Here is a 23,539-nt window from a genome sequence, read left to right as displayed (position 1 = left end):
ATACCTTGGCCTATGCTACAAACATACAAGTCAAGAAACATGCATTAAGTTATTCTCCAACCATTTGTTGCTTGAGGAAGTATAAATACATCATTAATGTCACTGTGCTTTACTTGATCATATGTGCATGAGTATTAGAAATCTTAAGTTTACTTAGTCACTCATAGTTCTTCAGGCTCTTATTGGTTTATACGCTTCCCCTAGCTCTTCTTGGCCTAAAAAGATATAATTCTCGATTAAACTACTTAGAATTCCTAATAAAATACCTCAAATAATTCATTTATTAAAGGAACTTCCATCAATACAGACAGCTTTACTAGCAAGATCCCTCTGAGCAAAGTCAGCGAGATCCCCCTGACTAATGCTAGCGAGATCCCCCTGACTGATGCTAGCGAGATCCTCTAGAGTGATGCTAGCAAGATCCTCTAGAGCGATGCCAGCAAGATCCTCTAGAGCGATGCCAGCGAGATCGTCTAGAGCGATACCAGCGAGATCCTCTAGAGTGAGATCAAGCTTTTCCTATGAAATTCTTAGCGATACTCACCTCAATTCCTAGCGATATTTCTTCTAGAGCGAGATCCTCCTTACAAAATCAGCGAGATTTACTTTATAAGCGAGATCCTCATGCCCAAATCTCGCTATAATTCTCCACGATGAACTGCTTACTTGCTCTTCATAAGCAGCTGTCTGCTTATGCACCAATCCCCTATTATAACATCAAAAATTCATAACTTAAAATCCATAGCTCTTTTCTGAAACTTCCTTCTACAAACTTGTTTAAATTTAATGAACTTCCTTACCTTAAAATTTCAGCCCAGAATTTCTTATAGTTTGGCTTGAAACTTCCAAATTTAACCTCGGGCCCTGATTAATCTGTGGTTCTGCCTCTTCTGCAAATTCTCCACTTTTGTTCTTCTCCTCTTGCAATCTTTCTCTAGCAGGACAACCTTGAAAACTAGATTCTGCCAGCTTTCAAATCGCATCGAATTCGCTAGATCTTCTCTTATCAATTGCCAAAACCATGCTTTTGAAATTTCACTTCCTCTTTTAATCTTTCTGCCGCTTCTTGAATTCAAGGAGTAGATTGCCACATCACCCCTCACTTAGTGCCTCCAGCTAGACTAATGATTGAGTTTCTTCATTAAATATATTTTCCTTCCCTTCCTTCATAATCTCTATAAACAACATGAATTTCTACTTAATAAATATTTAATATAACATCCCTTTGGCTAAACATGCTTATCTAAGGAACCTAAGTTTGGGGTTTACAATCATCTCCCCCTTAAAAGAAATTTCATCCTCGAAATTTACCTGATATATCATTTGAAAAGTTGAGGGTATCTCTTCCTCATTTTCTCTTCAGGTTCCCAGGTTGCTTCCTCGATCCTATGATTATGCCATAACACCTTCACCAAAGGAATCGTCTTATTTCTGAGTACCTGATCTTTCCAGTCCAAAATCTTGATGGCCTCTTCCTCATAAGATAAATCTTCTTTGACCTGTACCGGTTGTGTTGCTAGTATGTACATAGGATCAGACACGTATTTCCTTAGCATCGACACATGAAATACGTGGTGAATACAAGCTAGCTTCATCAGCAACTGCAACCTATAAGCTGCTGGACCAACTCATTCCACAATTTCATATGGTCCAATGTATCGTGGACTTAACTTCCCTTTCCTCCCAAACCGAAGAATTCCTTTCCATGGAGATAGCCAGAGAAATACCTGTTCTCCAACTTTAAATTCTAGTTTTCTTCTTCGTTTATCGGCGTAGCTCTTCTGTCTATTGCAAGCCGCTTTAAGATGATCCCTGATAAGTTTCACATTCTCCGTTGTTTTTTGAACTAATTCTAGACCCAATAATTGTCGTTCTCCGACTTCGTTCCAGCATACTAGAGTCCTGCAAGGTCAGCCGTACAATGCTTCATAGGGAGCCATTTCGATACTAGAATGGTAGCTATTGTTGTAGGCAAATTCAATCAATGGTCGGTGTGTATCCCAACTTCCTTTGAATTGTAGTACATAAGCTCTTAACATGTCTTCCAGTGTCTGTATAGTTCTTTCCGAGTGTCCATCTGTTTGCAGATGAAAAGTCATACTGAAATGCAATTTAGTGCCCATAGCCTTCTGTAAACTAGGCCAAAATTTTGAAGTGAACCTCGAGTCCCGATCCGACACTATCGACACTGAAGCTCCATATTGACTGATTATCCTATCCACATAAATCTTAGCTAGACGGTCTAGTGTAAAAGTAACTTTTACTGGTATGAACTTGGCCGTCTTAGTTAGTCTATCGACTATTACCCAAATGTCATCAAATTCTGAGGGTGTCTTAGGCAAACAAAATAGAAAGTCCATTGTCACATGCTCCCACTTCCACTCAAGCACTGGAAGTGGATTGAGTAATCCTGCTGGTCTTTGTCTCTCAGGTTTGACTTGTTGGCAGACTATACATCGGTCCACATATTCTGCTATATTTCTCTTCATCCCAGGCCACCAGTAAGATTTCTTCAAAGTTCTATACATCTTGGTGCTACCTGGATGCATGGCATAAGCGAAACTATGTGCTTCCTCTAGAATGGCTTGTTTAAGCTGTAGCTTGTTAGGCACACACATTCTCCCCTCCTTTTCTAGTACACTATCTGTTCTTAGTTGAAAGTCAACCCTGATGCCCTTACTCACATCATCAGCAATCTTTTGAAAATCACGGTCTTCTAATTGATCCCGCTTAAGGTTTTCTACTAAGGTCGGCCTTATCTGAAAAGTAGCTATCATTCCTCCTGACGGTTCCACTGATAAGGCGGTTCTGGAATTCCTAAACTCTTGCAATAGGATTCCTCTTATTAAACCAATAATGGTCTTGGGTCCCGAGGATTTCCTACTTAGTGCATCTGCCACAACATTAGCCTTACCAGGGTGGTACTCGATGGAACAACCCCCTCCCAGATTACCTTTTTATTCTAGAAGAGGATATGACCATGGTAGTTACTAGCCCTACTGCCAGCACTCACCACCCAAGCCTTCTAATCTAAATACTAACTTATTCATCTGACTAGTAATATATGCAAACAACTAACCTCTCTTAAGGTTCTACAAAGGTTACATAAATACATGCATACAGCCAAGACATTACTTTTATAGGATAAAAAAAAATATTCACAGGTGGCCTAAACATTCCTACAGAAGCCCTAGTCCCTCACAAAACATGTGTACATAAACAGATCATCAACCTAAGTCTTTTGATAAGCCGAGTCTTTCGGTGGCAAGCAGCAGCAGGATTAACCTTGAGGAAACTGACCGCTACTTGAAAAGGGAAAACACAAAAATTTTGTGAGTTAAAAGCTCAGTGAGTGACTATAGAATCGTAAAGCAACAAGCATAGCATCACTATAAACATGTAAATATGCCAATGAGTAAACTCAAGCAAATGTCTCTACATGTTGCTGTAAACCATTCTCAAACATCATTAAACAATATTATTCCTAGTTGAGAACGAGCCTAAACGCTCTAGCTCCCAAATGTTTATTACCGACCAAGAGACCCATACTTCGGTCCCTCATTCATAACTGCTTATGTGCACGTGGCCACACTAAGTACCATCATATTTTAGGTACTTTCACTCAGATACCTTCTCAAATGTCCTTCGATATCAAATTGGCCAGGTACCTTCTCAAATGTCCTTCGGTACCTAATTGGTTAGATACCTTCTCAACGTCCTTCGGTATTAAATGTGTATTTTGTAACATCAACTTAAGTTCCATTGCCTAGTATTTACATAAGAGCTGTTCCATTGTCACTCATTTACAGAGAACTCATTCTCTTATAAACTACTTAGAATTCCTAATAAAATACCTTAAATAATTCATTTATTAAAGGAACTTCCATCAATACAGACAGCTTTACTAGCGAGATCCCCCTGAGCGAAGTCAGCGAGATCCCTCTAAGCGATGCTAGCGAGATCCTCTAGAGCGATGCCAGCGAGATCCTTTAGAGCGAGATTAAGCTTTTCCTGTGAAATTCTTAGCGATACTCACCTCAATTCCTAGCGAGATTTCCCCTAGAGCGAGATCCTCCTTACAAAATCAGTGAGATTTCCTTTATAAGCGAGATCCTCATGCTCAAATCTCGCTATAATTCTCCACGATGAACTGCTTGCTTGCTCTTCACAAGCAGCTGTCTGCTTATGCACCAATCCCCTATTATAATTTCAAAAATTCATAACTCAAAATCCATAGCACTTTTCAAGAAACTTCCTTCTACAAACTTGTTTAGATTTGAGTTAACTTTCTTACCTTAAAATTTCAGCCTAGAATTCCTTATAGTTTCGCTTGGAACTTCCAAACTTCACCTTGAGCCTTGATTAATCCGTGGTTCTGCCTCTTCTGTAAATTCTCCACTTTTGTTCTTCTTCTCTTGCAATATTTCTTCAGCAGGACAACCTTAAAAACTAGATTCTCCCAGCTTTCAAATAGCACCAAATTCGCTAGATCTTCTCTTGTCAATTGCCAAAACCATGTTTTGAAGTTTCACTTCCTCTTTTAATCTTTCTGCCGCTTCCTGAATTCAAGGAGTAGATTGCCACATCACCCCTCACTTAGTGCCTCCAGCCAGACTAATGATTGAGTTTCTTCATTAAATATATTTTCCTTCTCTTCCTTCATAATCCCTATAAATAACATGAATTTCTACTAAATAAATATTTAATATAACATCCCTTTGGCTAAACATGCTTATCTAAGGAACCTAAGTTCGGGGTTTACAGGTTTATTCTGGCTAACAGAACAACGTAAGTCTAGGTGATTATCCATGTATAACGTTTATATTTGAATTTAACATACGATGTTTAGGTGATAAACCAATTTTACGACCTCACATCGCTCACGCATGATCATAAAGCAAAATTAATGACGCTCAATTATTCGGTTATAATCCCCAGATAGGAGGTATTCCATAAACCGTCTGTTGAGTTTTATGCCTTAAAACTCGTAGATAGTGAATGTAATTAAATGACCGTAACTAATAAATAGTTATTAATGTTTTTCTCAATAAGTGTTATTGATGTTTTATTTAATTTTGTCTTATTAACCCTAAAATTCAATAAATTAACATCCTAGGTTGTCTTATGAGTCTTGAACTGTATGTAGAGACATATAGGGATCAATGTTCAAGATACAACCTAAAGGGTCTATAATATAGGGATAAGGTTGGACACCTTATCCTGGTAACACTATGGATATGGCCTACTTTGTATTTGATACAAATGTAGTGATCAAACGCGTTCGTGTAGGAGACACGCGAGTGAGGGTATCCTGGACAATGAGTTTGCACAAGACCGAACTACGAAATAATAACCACTAGATGTAACTCCGTTGACTAGTTAGGTTTCTATTTTAATAGGATTATCTAAGCAACTTAGTCTTACTCTTGAATATATTATGAACTCCTATTCATGAGGGATTATCCTTTGATTTGTATGGGTGAGAGTGGCCAGTTCACCGACTCAATATGCCTATCATTTTGGGGATAAGATCGAGTGGGTAACTGGGAACATAATCATACAAGATAGATTTCACTCCTTTTTTACTTCAAAGTAAGTAGATTAGTGTTCCCTTAAATGGTGTCTCCAAGACTTGAACAAAGGGCCCTACCCTCTCACTGGCCCGAGAAGGGTTTTTGTTTAATGGTTGGACCATAAACAGGTTGTTCATTAAAGGAGCACTGGTACTGAAGGATGTAGAAGTAACCCAGAAGTAAAGCGGTAATTTGACCCAGCTGGTGTTATGAACACTCGTGAAAGACTAACTTGTTATTGATCTATATCTCTAGACAAAAAAAAAAAACATATTTGTAGTGAGAAGAGTGTAGCTGTAGGTCTTTAGTGGAGTATACCCATAGTTAATGAATATTGATTAATTTGGTTAATGAGTTTAGCCAATTAATCTCACATCGTTAGAGCTTCAGATCTATAGGTCCATTAGGTCCCCTTCCTAACTTATAAAGGGTATTGAGGTGATTTGTCATTAAATTAAATTTGAAATGTTCAAATTCAGAATTGGAATTTTTTTAATATATGTTGATACATTTTAATATAAAGTTTAAATTTAGACTTTAGTATTAATTTTGGATATGATTCAAAATTAATAAATGAGATAACAAAATATTTGAAAGGAGTTCAAATATTAATCTAATATGAATAAGATTCATATTGAAAACTATAAATTAAAAATAATGTGCATTAAAATTATAGGTTAAGTGAGAGAAGTTTTTTTTAATATGATTCAAATGGAAAATTAAATTAAATATGTGATATTTAATTGGATGGTTAATTAATTGAAGAATAATTAATTAATTAATTAATTTTGAATTTAATTAAACTGATTAAATCAAAACTAAAGTTAAAATTAATGCATATAGTGCATTAAAACTATAGGTTATGTGATAAGGAACCATTTAAATATGATTTAAATGGTTATTCGTTTTTATTTATTTAGTTAAATTAAATAAATAGTTTTATTTAATTTTAATTAAATAAAAATCTAACTCCCTACGTAGGGGAGTGACTAGAGACGTGGGATCCTCACTTCTCTCTCATTCTCTCTATATTAAAAAAAAAAAAAAAAAAAGAGAGAGAGATACAGAGGAGAGCATTTTTTTTTTTAATCTCTCTCCTTTTTTTCTTTTTTCTTTTTTCTTTTCTTTTTTTGTAGAAGCAAAAAACTCTCTGCCCAAACTTCTCCCAATTTCTAAAGAGAATCCCACAATTCTCAAATCCTCAATTTCCCTACAAGAATAGGGAGGACTCTAAGTGATGGTGCCAATTTCCAATTCATACGGAAGAATTCCACAAATTCCCAAAAGCTTTGTTAGGTAGGGTTTCTTTTCTTTGTAGGTTTTATTTCTAGTTGCATGCTTAATCGATTTGGATTTGTATTTTTTATTCCAAAAAAAAAAAAGATTTTAAGTGGCATTTTGAAATACGTTTTGGGTTTTGTATGTTATGGCTTCCGTTGTGCCTTAGAGTTTTCATCTCTACACCGTCAATTTAAATACCTCCAGTCTTAGACAGGATTACAAACCGGTTGAGTTTGTAACCAAATTTTATAAGATAATGACCTATTTTAACTATTTAAAATAAATTATTATTTGTTAACCCTAGGTGGGCATGCATCTTATCTTTGTTATGGATTTTAAATGTCTAATCCAATTTTATAACAATTATAAAATAATAGACATGTTGATCATCCATAACATTCATCAAGCATTTCGAGATTTAATATAAAACTTTATATTAAATACTTGAACCCTAAACATGCATACTATATATTATAACTCTTTATAACTTACATTTTGTGAAGTTCGAACCCTATTTTCCCTACTTAAGTATGATAATTAGTATGTTAATTAGAATTAAGTATAAGTTAATGTAATGTTTGTAGGGAAAAGCTTGAGGATGATGAAGAAGAAGTAAAAGTTCTAAGTATTGACAAACAAGGTTCTTAGGTAGCAAGGTATTAATGACACTTAGTAAGGAAATTTTGGTTATGTGTGGAAGCTAGATGTGCCATGCATTGGAAGTCCATGCATGGAAGGTTCTTGAGGTGTGCGACAGCCATGTTCCTAAAAGGTTAGTTGAGCGCATGATGGGCGTGTTGCATGGAGAAAAGGACTAAGTGTTGGTCGTGAGTTACCATACGATGGGTGTGGGCAATGTGCCAACCAAAGCCCATGTAAGGTTAAAGGGGCAAGGATGCGCGTGACATGGCAAGAGCGACTAGGCGATGGGGTTGTAATATGCATTGGCTAGGTGAGGCTGCATGCATTGATCAGATGAGTTACGTGTGCAGGCAGGACCATGGTATGGTCACCAACTCAAGTGATGTGTGCAAGAGACACCAAGGTATGCGTTGAAGTTCTGCCATGTGTTGGTAAACGTTTGAAGATTGGGCTTTGTGTTGAGTGCATTGGTTAAAAGGGTGTGCGTTCCGATGTGCCATGCGATAGTTAGAGGATGTTGAACCATGCATTGGTTTAAGAGGTGATCACAGCTTAATCACCAACTTGAGTGTGCCAGCTATCAAGGTTAGGAGAACTAAACCCACTTAGTAAATGAGTTATCAGCCTAAGGATGATTTGTGGGCATGTAGTCTCAACTATAGAAAGGAAGGCCTCAGTTCAAAGGGCCGGTTTAAGCAAATTACTCATGTTATTGAGGTGATTTCAGAGCTGTTTGAACGAGGGTGGAGTATAGTTGAAGTTCCAGGGCTACCGAAAGGAATTTCCAAAGGAATCAAGGTGAAAACTGAAGAAATCCTCCAGAAGGTCAGGCTCTCGGATGAATCTAGGCCAGTGGTGAAGATTGAAGGTTTCCAGCTAAACCAAGAGGAATTTAGTGCTCAAATTTGAAGGTAAGAAAGCTAAGATGTTTTTACGCAAGTTTGTAGAAGGAATTTTTTCTAAGAAAAGGCCTGGAAAATTAATTATTTGAGCTCAAATTTTAATCTAGAATTTTGGTTAAACAAGCAGGCAGCTACAATCATTGAAGGGCAGGTTGCAGGTGCGCGCGAAGGGCAGATTGAACGCAAGGCATGTGCTGGGCTACGCGCAAGGATGCATTAGTATGCGTAGACCGTGTAGGCATGTGTTAAAGCCGTAAGCGCAAGGAGGCACTATGTAGGCGAGAAGTTGTGCAAGCAGGCACGCGAGGCGCTGAATGCAAGGTTGTGTTGGGAATGTGTTGGCGTATGGCTAAGTGAACTCATGGGGCATGCGTTAGTGCATGAGCTGATGATTGTTGGCTGCATAGGCTAGTACCATGACCAAGGATTTTCTAAGTGTTGAACGTATAAGGAAGGTATGTGTTGAGCTGAAATGTGACACTTTAAGTTAAATGTTAAGCTTATTTAGGTGAGTTGGTCTCACATAAGGATTAAAGGCAATGGCTAAACATGGTTATCATTTTCATAGGGTTAATGACAATAGGAAAGGCTTATCAACCCTAGGAGGAACGTCCAAGGCTGTGAGTGACAAAACTAATGTTTTCCCAATGTTTTAGTACACATGCTTTACTGAAATGTTTCGACTCATGCTTGCTTATGTTTAAAGAATGTTTGAGATAGTTTCCAAGCAAACTAGTTTTCATGAACCTATTGACACATGCTAGTTTAAAGAAGTTTATGAAAGCATGATTTAAGTATTTCTATACTTAATTTTCAGGAAGCATGCATTGGAAGTTTTATGCTTTATAGTAAAGATGTTTAAGCATATGATTTATATTGCTTATTATGTTTTACTTCAAAGTATGAGTTTTATGATGATTACTAAAACCTGATACTAAAAGACATTGTGAAGGTATCTGGGCAGTAGTACCTAAGGTATGAGGTACTTAGTTATTACCATGTACACATAAGTAGAGTTGATGTTGGTTGTGTTGAGAATACTCCAAACCAACTAAGGCTTGACGTTGAGGGATTGAGAAAAAAGGCTCTCTCTCAACTAAGGATCATGCTAAGCTATGTTATGCTTTAAAAGTTTTAAGTATGAGTTTGCTCGACAGTTTTTAGTTTTAAGCATGATGTTTATGATTTATTAGTCACTCACTGGGCTAGTAGCTCACTCGTTTTAAATGTTTTCTCATTCCTAGGTAGTGGTCAGTTCTCAGAGGTTAACTGCACTGCTGCTCTACCATTTAAAGACTCCAGTTTAAAGAAAAGTTTTAGGTGTTTACTTGTAAATGTCTATACATAAGTGTTGTTCATGTTAGGGACAAGGGCCAAGTGTTGGGACTCACTGAACTTTGTATCTGTTAATGATATAAATGTTTTGTGTGCTTAATCTTGGTAGTGACATCTGAGATTAAGTATGTATATCTGAGATTAAGTATCTTAAACTGTTATTTATGTATTCCAGGGATTTCTAAGCAGGTTAAGAATGTAGGTAACACAACAAGTGCCATAAAAGGGTTGGTAACTACTATCATCACATTCTCTTCTAGATTAAGAGGGTAATCTGGGAAGGGGTGTGACACTTTCAACGCATGCTACATGCTTCCTATGGTAGGATTTTAAATCCATGTGGCATACTATATGCACATATAAGATTTATTTAATTATAACATACATTCACAATGCATAAATAATTGAACACACACTGATATGGACCAGTTTTGGCATTTTAATCAAACAATTAGCCTAAATTATTACAATAATAAACAAAGTCGGCTTCCAATAGCTTTTAAACTTCATGAACCGACTTGATCCAGACTCAAACCACTCGGATTGGATCTTCGAAGCACCAAAAGAGGTTGAACCGACCAAAAGAGACTTAACTAGACCTCAAAGACCTGAACCAGCCGAACCAGTTCACTTGAACCGTCGGTCAGGATGAGCACATTCTTTCTGAGTTGGGATGAATAACATCGCAATGCTTCATCCCAGCGTTGCAATGCCATAGGTTGAACTCTTCAATTTAGGGCAATTTGATGAGCAACGTTGTAACTCTACCTGGTAATAGCTTCATAGCATGTTTTCTTCAATTGACCATTCTTGCTTCTTTCTTCAATTACAACCTAATTGCAACTCTATTGACTCTAACAAATTTACAGACTCTTAATCACATATTAAGGTCTATAAACAAATAGCCAATTATAACAATTAACACTTAATTGAAGAGAATTTAAATGCCAAAACTGAAATTATCTATATCAACAACCATTTTCATATAACCTATAAAAATCACCCACCAAGCTAAAATTAACATGAATTGAGTGTTTAAACCTGATGCTGATACCAATTGTTAGATTTAGCAAGCAATAAGCGGAAACAGACAGAATCATTAAACACTCTAATTCATCAATTTTAGCACCTAAGAAAGCATGTTCATAACAAAAAATAGGGTTTGATTATATACCTTTGAAGAACTCTTCTTCAACTTCGAATTCAACTTGATTCTTGACTCCAAAAAGCTTCAGACCACCACTTGATCTTCTTTACTATTCTCTAGGACCTTAGATTGGGTGGTGGAGCCCAAAATGAGCTAAAATTTGAGGGAATTTCAGACTGAATGTCAAGACTTAGAGAGAACTCGTCTCTCACAAATTTCTGGAATTGTATGAATGAATTTCTTAGCCAATTGAACTTAATTTTGTTAAAAAGTTCCATGCAATCAGATTGCTTCTCCACTAGACACCAAAACAAGTTGAATTTGAGTGGGAATTGAGTGTCTAAAGTGGGAAAAACCCACTAAATTGGGTTTTTCCATTCTTTTAATTTAGATCCAATTTTCTTTAATTAAATTTTCAGAATATTTAAATTAAAACTAAAATTGAATTTAATATTTGAATTCTCCAAAAACTCTAATTTCTAATTTTAAATAAAATTAATTCAAAGAATCAATTTTAAATCTAATTAATTAAATAATTTAATTAATTAAATAATTTAATTAATTAAAATAATTTAATATCCAATATTAAATTAATATAACACCAATTCCACTATCATGAATCTCTATTCATGTAATTAATATTTAAATCAAATTTAAATATTATCCAATTCTCTAATTTTGTTTAATTCGTCAATTAAACTTGTAATTATAACATATATAATTATTGATTCCCTCAATTTGAATTTGAACGTTTCAAATTCTCTCATCATGTTATTCTAAGGTTTAATCCGTTTGTGAGTTAGTAGGGAGACCTAATGGACTTATAGATCATGGGCTTCAACGATCAAAGATTAATCAACTATACTCTTTAACCCAGATTAACCAAAATTCGTTAACTACCGAGTCACTCTACTAAAACCTAGTAGTTGTACTCTCCTCACTGTAAATATATTTGTATCCACTCGATATAACCATAATCAGTAAGTCAATCCTTCACAAGTTGCTCGTAATATCGGTTGGGTCAAAAAGCTATTTTACCCTCGAGATTACATCTTGTTTTTTAAGTCCCAGTGGTTCTCTAATGAATAATTAGTTTGTGATCCAATCACTAAACTGAGTCCCTTTCGGGCCAATGAGAGGGTGGAGCCCCTTGTTCAAGACCCGAAGTCAACACTTAAGGGAATAACCTCTCTACTATCTCTAAAAGCGGGTAGGAGTGAATTTTATCTTGCACTCTATGTGCCCAGTTATCTACCAAGTCTTACCCCTGAAATAGGAGGCTTATTGAGTTGGCGTCGTTGAGCCAACCCTCACCCATGCAAATTTAAGGATAATCCCGAATAAACAAGAGTTCATAATTAGCTTAGGATTAAGGTCAAGTTACCCAGGTTATCGCTTTGAAATAGTCAGTCTTAAACAGTAAACAATGTTATTGTTGGATTGTATGTCCTAAAACTCACAGTTTGTAAAATTAAACATTTTTTATTATTAATAAAGATGTTATTTGTCATTTATTCAATAAAGTTGTTATTGAATTTGTAAATTTCACTTCTAAAGACTAAATCCAATAAACTAAAATTCATGGCTATTATATGAATACTTGAACTTTATGTGGAGACATAAAGATGAATCAAGTTCGAGTAAATAGCCAAAACGGTCTATAGTATATGAATAAGGTTGGGAGCCTTATTCTAGTAACGCTATCGGATACGGTCTACTTTGTAGTTGTTACAATTTGTTGTAAGGTGCTACAAATGAAGTGATCCTGATTTGTTCATGTATTGACTTGAGGAGTAGGGATGTCCTATACAATGAGTTTGCATAAGATCGGACCATGAAATAAGTCACTCTTACTTTATAACGTTGCTTACTGTTTAAGATTGACTATTTCGCTTAGATGACCTAGGTAATTTGATCTTAATACTGAGTTAACTATGAACTCTTGTTTATTCAGGATTATCTATAAATTTGCATAGGTGAGGGTTGGCTAAATAGCGCCGGCTCAATAAGCCTCCCATATTTGGAGTAAGGCCGGGTAGATAGCTGGGGACATAGGGTGCAAGATAGAATTCATGCCTACCCAATTTAGGGATAAGGGGAAGATTGTTCTCTTAAGTGCTGAATTCAGGTCTTGAACAAGGGGTCTCACTCTCTCATTGACCTGAGAGAGATCTGGTTTAGTGATTGGATCAAAAATCAATTGTTCATTAGAGGATGAATGGAACTTAAGGAACAAGATGTAGTTTGGGGGTAAAACAACATTTGACCCAACTGTTATTACGAACAACCTGTGAATAGTCGACTTACTGATTATGGTTAAATCAAGTGGACACAAATATATCTAAAGTGGGGAGAGTGCAACTATTGAGCTATAGTTGTATGGCTCGGTAGTTAATGAATATTGATTAATTCAATCTAAAGAGTTTTAGCCAATTAATCTCAAATCGTTGGAGCTTATGATCTGTAGGTCCATAAGGTCCCTCTACTAGCTCGTAAAACATGAACATCTTGAATTAGTAAATTGAGTAAATTTGAAATGATTTCAATTTGAAGTGTTTAAATTGAATTTAGGGTTTCAATTTGAAATGTTCAAATTGTAAATTAGGATTTGAATTTGAATTGGTCAATTTCAAATTTGGGTTTGTATAATTATATTTGATATAATTAACGTTTAATTTATTGAAATTAAACGAAATTGAAGAGTTTATAATATTTAAATATTAAATACATGAATAAGATTCATGTTCAAAATTAGGTGTTTGATTAATTTAATATTTGATATTAAATTATTATTTAATTAAATTAAAATGAATTTAATTTTTCAACTTTAATTCAGTTTTAGAAATTGAAGTTTAAAATTGATTTAATTTTGAAATTAATCAAATTGAAAATTGAAAAATAAAGATTGATATTGAACTTTTCCATTTTTTAGGAAAACTTGAGTTGGATTCACTTAATTTTAACATCTAGCCCATTAACAAGCAAGAAGGAGGTGTCAATCAGCATTAGAGATGTTTAGTTGCATGTATCTAATACATAAAACACCTCAATTTGATTTGAGAGGAAGAGATTTTTTGGTTGAAAAACTGGTTTTCCGCAGAGAATTGTTTTTTTCCTCAAAAACCCTCTCTAATCCCTTCACATTTCACTTCAATCTTGAGTTCTACTACTCAAATTCAAGGTTGAGAATAGTAGAGAATATCTCTTGGTGGTTCACTGAGGTTTTGAAGCTGAGAATTTGAAGAGAGCAACTTGGATTTGGAGGATTCTACAAAAGTATGATGTTCTTGAAACCCTTTCTAAGTTAAATTTGGTTTTGCATACTTTTAGGACTCAAATTAAATGTAATTAGAGTGCTCATTGATTCTGATTGCTTCTGTTGCATGCTTCTATATCCTATCAGTTATAGAGTAAGATTAACTTATTTCTTGGTCCGATCTTATATAAACTCTTTACATAGGACACCCCCACTCGCATGTTTTCACATGAATGAATCAGAATCACTTCATTTGTAGCACTTTACAATAATTGCAACATCTATAAAGTGGGTTGCATCTGATAGTGTCCCCAGAATAAGGTACCCAGCCTTATCCGTATACTATAGACCATTTTGGCTATTTACTCCAACTTGATCCACTCTTATGCCTCCACTTCAAGTACTCATGTAATAGTCATTGATCTTAGTTTATTGGATTTAGGTTATTTGTAAAATGAAATGAGCAATTCATGTATTTAATAACAACTTTATTGAATTACACTTCAATAACATCTATATTGATTAACAAAATAAGTTTATTGTTTACAAACCATGAGTTTTAGGACACAAAACCCAATAAAATGACTATTTTGCCCTCAGGGAGCTGGCGTAGTGGCGCCAAAAGGTAGAATGCCCCGTTTTGGTACAGCGCCACAATGCTCCGGATATTGACAAAAAATGGGAAGGTCACACACATGACCATGTGATGGGCACCGCGGTGCCTCGCCCTATGCGAGGCCCAGCGCTTCGACAAGGGGTGTCAATGCCGTGACACTGCCTCACTTTTTATAAAAAGAAATTTTTCTTTCAGGGTTTGATGATGGTTGAAGGCATGGAGGCTGAGGAATTCTTCAAAATTTCTCTTTCTCTTCGTATTTCTATCATCTTTAGGTTAGATTTTTAATTTCTTTTGGGTGTAATCAAAGATTTATAGCTCCCCCTCTTCCTCTTGTCTATGAGATGTTAAGCTAAGGTTTGCTAGTTTTTTAGAGCAAGTTCTATGTTGTTTTGTGAGATTTCTTAATGAATTATCTATGCATTTTGGTTTGTGTTTTCTTTGAATCTTGTTTAACTTCTAGATGCATGTCTATGTATGACTATCCCTGCATAGATGCGTGTCGCCTTTTTAATTGATTTAGGCTTGTTTGATGTATTTCGTTGTTCATTTGGCTTGAATAATTTAAAATAGCAATAGTTGAATCATGTGTTTCATTGCTGGCCTTAGAATACATTCTTTAACTGGTTCAAAGATAAATTTGATTAATTAATTAAACTACCTAATTAGTTAATCACAAAATGGAACCTTTAATCTTAATGCTCATATTCTTAGTCTTAGATGGACGCTTTCGAACCCAATAGAACTAAAGGATATAGTTTAAATAGGGTTTAGGCTTTAATTTATAATTATGGTGCTTACTTTGTTTAATCCAATGATTTGGCCACTTGTAGCGTTGATGAGTTTGGTTAGGCAGAGTAAGTCGTTGTGCACACATGAATCAAGTGCATGTTTAATCAATAGAATTTGAAGATCAAAATTGCATAGGATACCGGTTGATGGGATCAAAATGCACGGCGAAAATGTCTGTGCTTATGTTTTGAATTACGAAACATACAGAGAACTTCAAACATATTTAACTAAGAATGTTTTATTGTGAAGAAATTCAATGAGAAAAAAAATCCTTTGAAGACAACTCTTCAATCTTCTCCAATTATTTACTAAGATTCACGAACTCTTCAATCTTCTTGGATCTCGAATAAGACACCACCACCAAATCTTCCCCACTATTCTTTGACGAGGAATAGATTTGTGGAAACCTTTTTGGAAGATTAAGAACACAAATCTATAAAGAAACCTTTTCTTTGTGAGTTATGAGTGATGAGAGATTAAGAGAATTTTGAGAGAATTCTTTAGTGAAATTCAGACAACAAGAAGAACAACTTCTTTTTTCTTGATAATATATAACACTTATGTATTATTTATTTATTTATTTATTTATTTTGTGTTTACTCCCTAGTAACTATAGAGGAGTTCATTTTTAGTTAAACTAAATCATATTTAATTTAATAAATATAAATTAATCTAATTAATTAATATTGATCAATTAAATATCATATATTTAATTAATGTTACATTTAAACCATATTCAAATGTATTTTTCTCTCATATACTATAGTTTTAATATGAATCTCATTCATATTAAATTTAGCATATAGTTTTAATATGTATCCCATTCAAATTAAATTTAACCATAGTTATAATATGAATCTCATTCATATTATTTAATATTTGAATCATATTCAAATAAAATATTCTCTCATATTACATAGTTTAATTTTAAATCTTATTCGAAATTAACTACATGATATAATGTATCTATGTTTATTGTATTAATTGTATCATATACATTAATTTAAATTCCCCTATAATTCGAATAGTTCAATTCTTTCAAAAATAAATATTTCTTATTTTATCCTTAGTGAATTAACAGAGGGATCTAACGAACCTACATATTAGAAGCTCCAATGATTTGAGATTAGTTAATTAAAATCTTTACTATGACTCACTTTATAAAGTCCACAGTTGCACTCTTCACACTGTAGAATATTTTTGTAGCCATGGACATAACCAATTATCAATAATTCAACTCTTCAAGAATTGCTCGTGATTACGGTTGGGTCAAATTACCATTTTACCCCTATAATTACCACTTACTTCTTAAGTACCATTGATCTCTCTAATGAACAATTAGTTTATAGTCCAACTATAAATTAAATTCCTCTTGGGGCAGTGAGAGAGTGAGACCTCATTGTTCAAGACTTAGAATTAGTCTTTAAGGGAGCAATTCATCTACTTACCCTAAAGACGGGAAGAAGTGAGTTTCATCTTGTGTAGCTATGTTCTCAACTCCCGACTCGGACAAATCCCCAAAGTGGTAGGCTTATTGAGTTGGCGAATCGAACCACTCTCCCCCATACAGATCAAATGACTGCTTTTATAGGCAAGAGTTCATAACTCACTCAGAATTGAGGTCGAGTTACCTATGGTCATCTTATGAAATGTTAATCTCTTCAGTCAACGGTGTTATAAAGAGAGATTAATCATTTCGCGGTCTGGTCTTATATAGACTCTTTGTCTAAGATACTCCTACTCTCATGTCACCACATGAACGATTTGGATCAAATCATTTGTAACACTTACAACTTTTGTAACATTTACAAAGTGGGCCATATCCATAGTGTCACCGAGATAAGACACCAAATCTTATCCATATGCTATAGACCATTTAGGTTATTACTTGAATATGATCCACCTGTATGTCTACCATATACTGTTCAAGTTACATAAAATAACCTTGGATCTTTCCTTAATGGATAATTGCATATATAAAATAATCAATCATTATTTCAATTAACTTGTTAACTATGAGGCTTTAAGGCATATATCCCAACAATCTCCCACTTGCACTAAAGTCGGTGAGAGATAAGTTGATGAGACATATATCCTAGGGCATACTCTATACCAAACATGCTCTCCCACTTGCCTTAGTGCACTAGAGACATGTTTCTTAGTCCTAGACATACTAAGAGATCCTCTCACACTTTAGCCTAGAGAATCCTGTTATATAATTCAAATTGTTATGTTAAGAACTACCATTTGGTCACCACCATGATGTTTCTCTCAATCTATTTTTATTCCTACAACTTTGGTACACAAATATCCTCATACTTAATCTTTGCACCACACTATCTCATAAAGTGGATAGATTTTTTCATATCTGAAACAACTTTCAAATATTGAAGGATATACCATGGCTATGCAAATTATTGCTTTACAAGCAAAAATATCGCCTTGTAATCTAATTTACAACACTTAGGATATAACATGGATTTCTCTAAACCTCGTATGAGATAGTGTATCTCGTGAAGGATCAAATCTTGGACTTTATACAACAACGTTTCATTATTCATAAGTTTTAATTTTCAAACTTAATGGTCCTACTATTGATTTAACAATATAACTAAAAAATTGTGTATTAAATGTTAATTAAGTCTAACGTAAGAATTACACCCCCTCAACATTTGGAGTGTCTTAAGAAATTTTTCTTTAGATATATCATCTTCACTTTAAAATGATACACTATCATTTGGCTAAAGTTATTGCATTGAACACTCAACAACAACTTTGTAAATGTAATATGCATGAAATAAACTTAACATCATATTCTCAACATCCCTATGTGGACATTTAATATACAATATCACTTCAAATCAACTAATTGAAATTGGTTAAATAATCAAATTTTCATACTGTTTTTTACTTTTCATAATGAGTAAATAACAATATAAAACAGATAAATACTCACATTTCATTTTCTTGTCTGTAGAAGAACATTGTCATTGTTCAAAGTCATGGGTTATGATACTATATCAAACCCTTATACTCAAAGATCCTAATTGTGAAATTCATTTATTAAATTAACATCATAATTTTGCAAACCTTTTGCAATTCAATCTTTGAAATTTTTCTTGATTTGTGTAGATGCATTGAATTTCTTTTCATAAAAGAATTAATTCATTTTTACATATTTCATATGCAATGATGAATCAAAAAATGCATAAAGACTCTATTAAAGCAACAAATGAGAAAATTGACTCACAATCTAATATTCTATGGGTTTTACCCCATCAAGAAAATCTACAAAAATAGGCTGAGATTAAGTACACATACTTTATCTAAGTTTTATGATTTTGACATAATGTCTTTTGTTAACACCCTTCAATTCTTGTCATCTAGTATGATAACTTTGACTTCCAATAAGTCATAGTAAAGGTTGAGTCATCTCATAACTCTCCCACTACTTTTAAGATTTATAAGTTTTCATCTTGTTATCTAATATGACAATGTAGACTTCAAGTAAGCCTTTGTAAAGTTGAGTTATCTCATAACTTTTCCACTACGATGAAGACTTACTTGGTTGGCAATTAGAATTTGACTATCAAATGAAAATAAATGGTTAACAACACTTGTTAACTAAGTGGTTTTACTTGGAACTAGTTCATCAACACAACTTAACCTTTTTACAGGTTTGTAACATTTTATTTGACATTCCTAATAAAACCAATATTTGTCACACAAATACATTTTTTTATTTTGGACTGTACAAAATATCATTTTATAACTCCTTAAGGACTACCTATATTTAGATATATTTTTGAACATTTGGTTTGCCAAACGTATTTGTTAAGCGTTCGTTTTGACTATAGTATCTCAACATACGCAAATACTGAAATGTTGTAAACTAATTTTACAACACTTTCATAATCCAAAATTGTTTCTTAAACATTTTTAGAGGAAATAATATTCAAAATTGCAATCTCTATTGCATGTACTTAATGGAGTTTGACATCAATTTAACTTTAAAAATATTAAAAATATGTTTAACAAAATACTCCATATGTACGAAGTTTAATAAGACCACATTTCTCATGTTGTAGCAAAATTTAATCCAAATTGTACCTAGTACTTGAAGTTGAGATATAATCTCATTTCTATCAGTTAGGCATAATACAGTAATCTTTTTGTACCAATCATTATGATTTGATCTTAATACCACAATAGACTTGCCAAAATGACTTAAACTTTAATCTAATTTCTTTGAACATTAAAAAAAAACTTAATTTGCATTAAATTAAGATACTTTTCTTCCTAAATACTCATCAATCATATTAATGACATGTTTACAATGTCAAACTTACTCTTTAAGTCACTAGACCACTTAGGTCAAAAGGCAAAAGTCCAACGAATTCTTTGGTCAAGTAGCCTTATCTAATAAGGTTCAATGACAGTTTTGCATGAAAAGCAATATTTTTGACAGATAATAGTAATTGAACTCTAACTCTTAGAGAATTATATGTAACTGTCATTTAAATGCCAAAGACAAGTATACTTTTAGGAGAAAATAATTTGTCTTTCTTTCTGGACTCATTAATCCTTACTATCCCTCGCTTTGGTATTTAGATGTGTTAACTTTAAACACACAGAAAAATGTATTTATTTTAAATTGAATATATTTTCAAACAACTTTTGAAAACATGCCTTATCACTAAAAACCATTCATATATGAATTATTTAGTAATAAAGTCTAAAGAAATTGAATTTTTCTTATGGCAATAAAAACATCATATTCAGCATAAATAAACGACATTTTAATGTCTCCTACTACTTTAATTGAAATGAACTTTATGTTGTCAACTGTCGAAGGCATTCTCCTGCTTTAAGTATTTGCCAAGAAACATAATTTAATTATAACGAAGAAAAATTTTATGATACTGAATTTTTATTCAACTATCAAGATGTAAATCTTTATTCTCCACTAAGAACTTAGTAAATCAAATTTACTTTATTCTTATTTTTCTTCTTTTTTGAGGTATTTCTAAAATTCCTCATCATGTGACATCCCAAGCTAATTTGAAAACTTTTTCCTTATTGGCTCTAGTCACAAATTTTTTTTTTAGACTTAGATAATACTCAACTTTTGAGGTCATTTAGCTTCCAATGACTCTAACATAGAATATGTTTTTGTCATGATTGTGTCTTTTAATCCAGACACATCATGTGTTAGCTAGATGATAAAAGGATAAAAATAAGTTATCTTTTCATTTATAATTCATGAACACTTCGTGAATTGGCAACAACCTTTTGAGAACATTTCCCAATTGAAAGGCAAATTTAAAATTACATTGCATTAGGTGTTACTGACATTTTTCCAAGCAACTTATTTATCAAAACTTCTCACTTATATCGGTAATTAAAACTCCTAAGAAAAAATTAACTAACTTTGAAATATATAAAACATGTTATTATACTATATTTATTCTTTTATCCATTACAATTCATCATAGAAATTAAAAAGAACCCAATAGTTTTAATATGAATCTTATTCATATTAACTTAAAATTTCTATTACTATGATACTTCAGTGATCTAGAATAAAAGTCACTAATATCTAATCCTAACTTATTAGGATTAGGAAAGATCCATCTCATCCTTATCATAAAAGTAAAAGGTAAACTCTATCTTATTCTCCATATAATATCATTATAACTCTATGTGAGGGAACTAATTGAATATGGGATCTAGATTTTAATCTAGAACTTATATTTCTGACTTCATCTCTATTCTTAAATTCTCTTACTGACTTAAGCATTGGAGTTATCTTTCTTTGTTATGTATGTCCTTTCTTCCTCAAATTACGTTATTGTCACATGAAGGTCAAATGCTTTTTCCTGATCATGGCATCAACAAAGAACATCCACACGCTCTACTTTTTCAAACCAAGCATACACATTCTACAGAAAGAATTAGAATATTAAATATTAGAGATCGAAACACATCTATATAAATCAACATAAATACAAGTTCAACTCCATGAATACGTTTATCCTGAAACCTCGTGTGAACAAATAGAAAGTTTCTTGAAGAAGGGAAAAATGAACTTTGTTTACTAGGTTTCATTGAAAATAATTAATAGCACCTTCCAAGTGTTATTTTATGTCTTCAATTTAGGCTAGTTTTGTTACTACTATGCACTTTATTGTTTATTTTCTAGAGATCGAGCAATTCAGAGCTGTTTATCGCATTTTAGAAGAATCAAGATTAAATGAAATTAATTGGATCGAAATCGAGCAACTGAGTCATGCAAATAGAAGTCCAAGCCAAAAAAATATAAGGAGGAAGCGTTTGAACGCTAATTAAGGCATCAAAGCGCGGTTGCATACATTACTTAAGCCAAAACTTTCAAGTCGACAACATCTTGACTGGGAACAAAATATGCACGCACGTCCAATTTTTTTTTCTTTTAATCAAGGATAATAAGGTAGTGTTTCGATGTTACCTTGATAATTTTTATCTATGCATCTTTTTGTATCTGATTTTAAGACATTTTTTAGGGTTATTTTTAAATATAGAAAAATAAACTAAATTATTTATAAAATATGATAAAATTTTAGAACTATCAATGGTAGACGTTGATAGAAGTCTATCAGTGTCTATCAACATCTATCATTAATAATTCGAAAAATTTACTATATCTTGTAAATATTTTCAACAATTTTATCATTTGAAATATTATATATATATATAAAAAAGATTTTAAGGCATCTCATAGTTGGTCTTTTGCACAGTTTTTAGGTAGTCTTCCGAGGTTTTTTCCTCATTTCATGTTTCACTTTTTTACAAATTTATTCCATGAAGATTTTTAGTCATATTGTTTTGATGATTCACTAGAGTTCATGTTCTAATTCAAGAGTCGATTTAAGTTCAATTGTAAGATTGTGAGTGAGGCTTTGAACTTTTATATAATTTCAATAGTCTAATCAAGTATTCGTCTTGTTTTTATTATGTATAGGTTTCATCAATTGAATTGATGTCTCAGTTTTATTGATTGCTTAATCCTATGTTATAGATGATGCAGGATTTGTAGTTGTCGTAATTAATCATAATAAAATAAGAGTTAGCTCGTATGTATTTTCTATGACTTCCCATGATAAACATGTGTGCATTTTCCTAGAATCCATCCATATATGAATGATTGCAACGATTTAATATGTAACGACCTTAATCCAAAAAGTCATGTCTACTGTCTTAACATCTTCTAGCGATAGGGGTGGAAACGGTTCAGTTCGATTCGATTTGACAAATCGAACCACATATATGCGGTTCGATTTTAAATTCGGTTTTGGCATTTTAAAAAATCCATGTTATATTATTTTTTAATTAAAAAATGGGTCGATTCGGTTTGGTTTTAAATTCGGTTTTGTTCTTTGAAATAAAAGTGGTTCGATTTTAAATTCGGTTTTACTTTATATATATATATATATATATATTAGTTAAAAACGGTTCGGTTCAGTTTCAAATTCGGTTTCGAAAGTGAAACCGAATTGAACCGAATTAATTTGGTTTCAAAATTTCTTCAAACCGGATTAAACCACATTTTTCGGTTTCACTGAGTTTTCAGTTTGGTTTTTAGAAATGGTTCGGTTTTTTGCCGTTTGAATGACCACCCCTACCTAACGACCACTGAAATTCGAATAATGACGTCTCAAAGATTGAATGGTAAAATACACATTTACTGAAAATATAGGAGGAAAAGAGAAAAAGTAAATATTTTTTTCAATAGCTCTATTTATATATAGATTTTGGGACTAATTTCAAATGGAGAAAAATGAACAAAAATATTTACAATAGCAAAGTATCATAATCTTGATAAATATTTTTAGCAGTTTATCATTTAAAATAATTTTTTTAGATTTTTTTTTCTAAATATATTTTGATTTTCTTCCCTAATAAACATTTTCTTAATACATTCCATAATAATTTATATGGATTATATAGATTATAGAT

The 23,539-nt window shown here is 33.1% G+C and overlaps 1 long non-coding RNA gene across 1 annotated transcript in view; it reads left to right on the top strand.

The window, feature by feature from the left end:
* LOC120087297 (uncharacterized) overlaps positions 1-15,192 on the top strand; it is a 47,553-nt gene extending 32,361 nt beyond the window's left edge. Inside the window, exon 2 of the long non-coding RNA XR_005484470.2 lies at positions 14,737-15,192. This is a non-coding gene — a long non-coding RNA (uncharacterized LOC120087297). The remainder of the gene's footprint in view (positions 1-14,736) is intronic.
* The last annotated feature ends 8,347 nt before the right edge of the window (positions 15,193-23,539 follow it).

Source organism: Benincasa hispida, chromosome 9, assembly GCF_027475165.1.
Source record: "Benincasa hispida cultivar pf3 chromosome 9, pf3_genome.v1.1, whole genome shotgun sequence".
Classification (NCBI taxonomy): Eukaryota; Viridiplantae; Streptophyta; class Magnoliopsida; order Cucurbitales; family Cucurbitaceae; genus Benincasa; species Benincasa hispida.
Note: the sequence above shows the minus strand (reverse complement) of the source record. Positions and strands in the feature narration are given on the sequence as shown.